The following is a 7,267-nucleotide window of genomic DNA, read 5'->3' on the forward strand; positions in this document are numbered from 1 at the left end:
TGCATTAAGTTGCTCAAGAAGAAACACATTTCAAAGTGAGACTGTCTAAAACAAACCAAATGGGTCAACTCATTGAACATGACCAATGGGGGTTATTTCTGCTTTGCTTAGCTCTTCAGGAGGGATTGATATAAACCCCAGGATTGTAAGCTACTGTAGTAGACTAAGAAAATGAAAATGAAACTGGGCATGGTGGTGCTCAACTTTAATTCTAGCACAGAGGCAGGTGGCACAGACTCTTCCAAAGCTTCAGTGGTTCCAACCTAGAGGGGAAGAGAGAGAGAGAGAGAGAGAGAGAGAGAGAGAGAGAGAGAGAGAGAGGATGAGAGAGAGAGAATGAGAGAGAGAGGCAGGAGGAGGAGAAGGAGGAGGAGGAAGAGGAGGAAGAGGAGGAGGAGGAGGAGAAGGAGGAGGAGGAGGAGGAGGAGGAAGAGGAGGAAGAGGAGGAGGAGGAGAAGGAGGAGGAGGAGGAAGAGGAGGAGGAGGAAGATGCCTGTGCCACCTTCTCTCATAAAGATGAAGGTGGAAAATTTCACTTTTCTGGGGAATTAATAACACCAACAAGAGTAATGAACACTTAAGAGGGTTCTAGGAAAGTGATCATGAGGACTTGAAGCATAACCCGTTTAACCTAAGAACAACCCAGTGGGAGTTTTCTCCACACTCACTTTATAGGTGAGGAAACCGAATGTCTTATGGCTAACTAGCTAATGCTAGATCAAAATTTGCACCCAAGCATCTTAGCACCGGATAACTTTTGGTTTTATACATTTGTTCTGCATAGTCTAGACAATGGTCTGTGATGGCTATACTTTTGGTTTTGAATTACTTGATTAAGTATCTATCAAGGCAAAGTAAAAGAATAAGTAACAAAACAGCTATAACACCACTGATAAATTAGGTGCTCAAAACATGCAGCAGAAGTAGCTGGAAAGATGGTTCAATGGTTAAGAACACCTCTGTCTTTGCAAAGGCCACAGGGCTTGGCTCCCAGCATGCATATGGTGGTTCAAAACTATAACTCCAGTTCCAAGGAACCTAATGCCCTCTTCAGTTCTCTGTAGGCATGAGGCAGGCATGTGATACACAGACATACATAAAGGAAAGATGCATATGCATAAAATAAAAGTTAATAAATCTTTAAAGATTTCTTAAAAAGAACTCCAGTATTAATAAAAAACAATCAGCAGAAATGGCTGGTAGTAGGTATTTTGAGGCAGCCAGCCCATGTTCTGACTAGAGAGAGGTCTGAATAGTGCAACATCTCCTTGAGTGAGGCTTCCACATAAAAGAGCAAATAACAGCAGATATAACATAATCAAATCAAGACACAGAAAGCAAAGACTGACTGCAGTAGCCCCTTTGAGACAGCCAGATACAATTGCTCATAGATTTCAGGAAGAGCAGAGTGCCTTCTCTGCAGAGGCTTCCAAGTCAAAGGAAAACCAGCCCCAGATACAGACAAGGTCAACAAATCAGGCATTCAAAACACCCAACAGAAACCAACTCAGGGAGCTGAGCCAGCCAGCTGACTGTTCCTGAATGGTGAATTTTCCATGGCTGAATTTTTGGCTTCTTTTCTATCCCTATAGGCACTTTTACATCATGTGATAAACAATAGCAACCTCTGTGGCAGACAGTTCATCTTCTAGCTGTTTTCCCTCTCTCTCACACAATTAGGAGACATATCCCATCTAAGACAAGGGACCTTAGAGGACATGCTGAGACAAGTAAGCTTGTGGTTCTGAAATGGGATAGGGGCAGTCCTGCTCCACGAGCCAGCTTCTCAGTGAACTCAAATAACACAATTTATATACGTAACGAACATCATAACTTTATGTGGCCCTTCTCATTTAAATGCTGCCTCAGATGGCCTGCACACAAGAGGTATATGCTATCTCTTTTCTATGGTTTCCTGCAGACTAGAAACGACTCCCAGACTCTCAGACATTTTTGTCCTCAGATTTATCTTCACTGACATTTCTCTTGAGGACAGTGGATGTGAACAGTAATGCAGATAATTTAAGAGAGCAAACCTAAAAATAATTTCTCTTTAGTTTTGACATTCATCATTGGTCTTGTTATTGTTCTAGCAGATTCTTGTTTCTAATTGTGTAAGGCTTCACAAAACACCCACAGAGTCATGGCTGGCTGGTGGCCCGGGACATCTGGATGTGGTTGGAAGGTTTTCTGGGTTAGGGATTCTGACCTTGGATTCAATTTTTGCTGCATAGAGCAATAAAAATGATCTGTTATAATAATGTTTCTTATTGGCCATTTCAATAGCCAATCAAAGCACTGCTAAGCACAGTTGTATAATGAGTAGAAGAGGAGATAGGAGAGACAGACAAGTCAGACTCCTCCAGCATTTGAGAGTTCCATACATGCTAAGCTCTCCAGCATTAAGGGTTAATCAAGTTAGATTAAGGGTTAGTCAAGGTAGATTCCACACCTTAGTAAACTCATGTGAGTCTCAGAGAGGCAGCTACCCACTCTGGAGCTTCAATAATGGCTGTGGGCAGAACTGGACTGGTCCCAGTACTTTTGACAGAATAGTTCTAGTGTGTGTGTGTGTGTGTGTGTGTGTGTGTGTGTGTGTGTGTGTGTGTGTGTAATAATTGCCTTACAGTTTAGACTGAAACTCACTTGTCTATCCTTTTTGTAAGCTAGCATCCTAACTTACAAAAGAACTAATAAGAAATATGCCATAGCAGAAGTCTTTGTCCTAAAACAAATCAAGTTTCACAACTTATGAATAAACCTGGATATCCTGAATGGACTCAGCCTCTGATCTAAGACTTTCTATAAATGATAGTGAAATAATTTATTTGGTGTTTTTTTTTAAAGAAATAACATATATTCAAAATATGTTTTATTTTCCCCCTTAATTTTTGCTGAAGGACAAGGAACACTCACAGTTTAGGGGTACTTTGTTTTCTGGATGCCTGAGTTGGAAAGGAGGGGGCAAATGAACTAACTCTTACAGGCTTGGTGCTTCACTGTGGAACAACAAAAGAGAAATTTGATGAGGACTCCACAGAGAATGTGGAGACACTTCTAGAACAGATTTGGCACACAGTAGGCATACAGGCACACTGTGGGTAGTCTTACTCTTATGCTTTCTTACTTGGAAGCCTTAGGTTTATTATCCTTTTAGTATTCATCTTTCTTTCCTGGAAAATTCACCCCTTGACTAGTCCGATACTTCAAGTTCTTTGGCCTGTGTGCTTGCTATCTTCCTGAGGTCCCAGTGTACATTGTATGCTGGGTGGGTATAAATAGATATAGCTACAGATTACTTTATCCACAATCTATAGATCTCTGCTGTCTGTCTGTCTGTCTGTCTGTCTGTCTGCCTGCCTGCCTGCCTGCCTGCCTGCCTGCCTTCCTTTCTTCCTTCCTTCCTTCCTTCCTTCCTTCCTTTCTTTCTTTCTTTCTTTCTTTCTTTCTTTCTTTCTTTCTTTCTTTCTTTCTTTCTCCTCTCTCTCTCTTTCTCTTTATCTATCTACCTATCATCTGTCTGTCTGTTTACATTTTCTGTCTTTACTATCTATGTACCCTCTCCCTGCTTCCCCTCCCTCTCTCCTACCCCACCTTTCTTTTCTCTTTCCACCCCTCCTTTTCCCTCCCTCTTTCTTCTTTCTTTCTAGCTAGCATCTACCTACCACAATATCTTTATGCTACTATTTTTCTCCTGGGTTTGTAATTATCTTTATGCCACTGCACCAGCTATATATATTTCTCAGTTGAAATATCATCTTAACTACTTGCCAGCTGTACTAATTTTGGGCAAGGTCCTCAATTTCTCTGATGCTTCACCTCTTTATATGAATGAAGGTGATGACATTAGCTACCTAGAGTCATTACAGAGATTAGGAATAGTAAAAGGAAAAGCCACAGCACAGTGGCTACCACAAAGAAAGTAACTCACATATTGAGATGTAACTTTCGCTTCTACATTGATGTCTTAGCCTTTGGGCTCTGCCTGAAAAGTGACTGTAGTAGCTGCTTTTTCTAGTCCTTCACCTTGTTTTATGTCAGATGTCTTGAAATGCATTAATTTTATATGTTTATGTTATTATATATTTCAATTAAACATTGTGGAATAAAGTCCCTTGAATTTAAGCTTTTCGTGTTGGTATATTTTACTAATGCGAACATTCCCTGTGGTGTCTTTCCATCAGTGTGACAGTTTATTTACTCAGGGTTGCTGAGTCACATCTCGATTTAGTGATTACATTGTGTACTCTTTTTTTTCCAGCTATTTATGATCTCAGCTTTGATTCCTGGGAGATGTATTATTTGCCTGTGTGGCATTTTTATCCACTGGCTTTGTTTCTTTTACAAGATAAAGTAGCTTGCTAAATCCTTCCTGAGGACGACATGAGACCTTGTCAAAGGCTTTTTGTGAGTCTCAGTGTAAGAACTCTTGTTAGTTTCTTGGTGTCATGTTTATTCCCTAAGAGCAGCTAAGCGAATTAACAGAGAAATTTTTGTTTTACACAGACATTCTTGCTTTCTTCCCATTATTGCATTTTTGAAGTATTTAAAGATCCTACATTTTATACAGATGAGGTGATCTTGACAGTTTTTGTGGCTACCCATGAGTTCTTAAAATGGTAGCCACATAGGTGACCTTTGTCCAGCTCTGGGTCAACATGCTACCATGGACATTGACTAATATTTCCCAGACTTAATGCTTCCTGATGATTCAAAGGGAGCAGGCCCAACATTACTGAGTTCATCTGTTTAGAGGATACAGTACTGAGTGTATCTGTTTAAAGCACTCTGGATACTTTGCATGCTTTGTTCTCCTTTTCCAAAAATCAATTGTGTGGGATTAGGACTTTCGGAAGAGGATATTTTCCAGGCATCCTGCTCTCCCTTACCTTCAATTGGATAGGAACTTTGAACCATGGAAATCTAGGAGCCCTACTGATTGTAGAGCTGGCTCGCTGCCTTTGATGTGTTGAAAGAGATTCTCTCCCTGAATGAAACAGCAGCCATTTTAATGAATGTCTTTAACACAGGCTTCCTCCAGAGGCAGATAGATAAGCTTCAAAACCAAGCACTTTAATGTTCTACATAAAAACTGTCTGGTGCAGAGACTGCCCCAGTTCTGACACTGTGAAGGTCAACCCTATGACAGGAAATGAGTGATCACTGTGTTGTTAGATTTTGAAAAGTATCTTAGGTCCAGGGATCACTTACTTTACTGGAAAGTATCAATATCTTTGCTCTGTTAGAAAATTGGTTCATTTACAAAATTTATTTTTAAATCAATTACTGTTTTTTATGAAGGTGATTTTTGAAAATACTCCTGATTTAGATTTTTTTTTTTGTCATGCTACAAGACAGCAAGAGGGGCTACCTTGTAAGACTGAAAGGCTCTCCTTCTAAAAGATGGGTTCTTCTTCCTTGCTGGCCACAGAGTTAGAGGTAAATGGTGGGTAATATAGATGCATAGGGAGGGAAACCAACACTATTTCAATATTGCTAGAACATGTTCACTGAGATGAAAACAGACAAATAAAAAGGTCAGCCCTTATGGGGAAAAAAGTGCTTATTTCTGTGATAAGTGTTTTTCTGAGGGAAGTGGCTTCCTGGAATCATCTGGCTGTTTTGTGACCATGAATGCATCATATTTTTCTTCCTTACTTTCCATTTTTCTACTTCCTTCCAGTCTGAATTTGACCCCCAAGTTTACGAGAAGACAGTAAACAATTAGATTAAATAAGATCAATGCAGGCTGTTCAACCTGCTGCAGCCAGCCTTGGACAGGGACCTATATTCTCCACAGTGGAAAGACCTATGATAGGTGTGGTCCCAGGACCTGAGGACTTCATTCCAAAACAGAAGGGATAAATGGAGTCTTTCCTGTTTTGTTCTTGTCAGTGGTAAAGTTTCGACTTCCATAAAGCTGAACAATGACCTTAGACCTGGTCATCCTGAATACTCTCTCTTCTGTCTCTAAAAACTGAAGCATGGTTCCTTCTTTGTCTTCTTACAAATTATCTTATGGGACCCATGCATTTTTGGATTCCCCTCTTCATGAAAGCCTCTGTTTACACAGGGACACAAAAATCTCCTACTTGTGAATGGGGAAGCAGAGACAAGAGGGTCAGCACATAATCAAAGTAATAAATAAAATGAAAGAAACTGCATAGTCCTGGCGCCTATGGTTGCTTCATACTATACCTCAGTGTACTCAGAAAGGCAGAGCTCTGCAGATGAGAGCACACTGAACATGTGCACTGTGTAACATCCTGAGGAGAGAGCTATTAGATCTGACAGAGAGAGAAGATGGGGTAATGGAATGGATACCTACTTCATCAGTGCTATCTTTATAGTGCACACTCAATGAGAACATATTTTACTTTGTTATTCCTATGGTCTCTCTCTTCTTTTCTCTCTTCTTTTCTCTGTCTGTCTCTGTCTCTGTATCTGTCTCTCTCTCTCTGTCTCTCTCTGTCTCTCTCTCTCTCTCTGTCTCTGTCTCTCTCTCTCTCTCTCTCTCTCTCTCTCTCTCTCTCTCTCTCTCTCTGTTTGTTGTTTGTTTATGAAATCCATCACCAGTCTTCTGCTTACCTGAATTCAGAGCAGGATGGCTTGGGAATGTTGAAGAAGTGACTCAGGTCATGGTCTCTAGAGGCTGGCAAGATCCTGGGTAAAATGGCAAGCAGATGCTGCAGTGGGTAAGTATGGAAAGAAAGGGAGAAACACAGGGAGACTGACAAGAGATGGTGATGCTGATGGGGATGAGAAAAAATGAGAAGTGGGGAGACAGCAAACCCGGATGGAGGATTGTCCCAGGTGTTTCCGATGAATTGTGTCTGGTTGGAGCTATAATCTTAGCTTGTTTTATGTCCCTGGAGAGTTGAGGTGATGGGGAAAAACGGAGTACACTAGTCCATTCCAATGGGAAGGCAAGAGCAAAAATATTCTGTGATTAATTATCCCCACAAAGTCTCTTCTCAAGGTTGGAGACCAGGGTGGAGCTTGGCAAAGGTACAACTCTGTAGTCGTCCAGAGAGAAATGACTTCCTATTTTGAGCTGCCCATCTGCCCAGAGCCTGGTCCTCCCCTTTGGCATCACACTTTCCCCAGAGTGTTTCTTTCTTCTCTATCATCATGGCAATTCCTCTCTGATGTGTCCATGCTACTCCAAGCAGCAGCTCAGACTGTGCTGCAGAAAGTCAGGCACTGGGGAGGTCCAAGATGACAACATTCTAGCAGTTTCAGCAATGAGAACTAGGATTAGGATGTC

The sequence above is a fragment of the Rattus norvegicus genome, chromosome 4 (genome assembly GCF_036323735.1).
Source record: "Rattus norvegicus strain BN/NHsdMcwi chromosome 4, GRCr8, whole genome shotgun sequence".
NCBI classification, from domain to species: domain Eukaryota; kingdom Metazoa; phylum Chordata; class Mammalia; order Rodentia; family Muridae; genus Rattus; species Rattus norvegicus.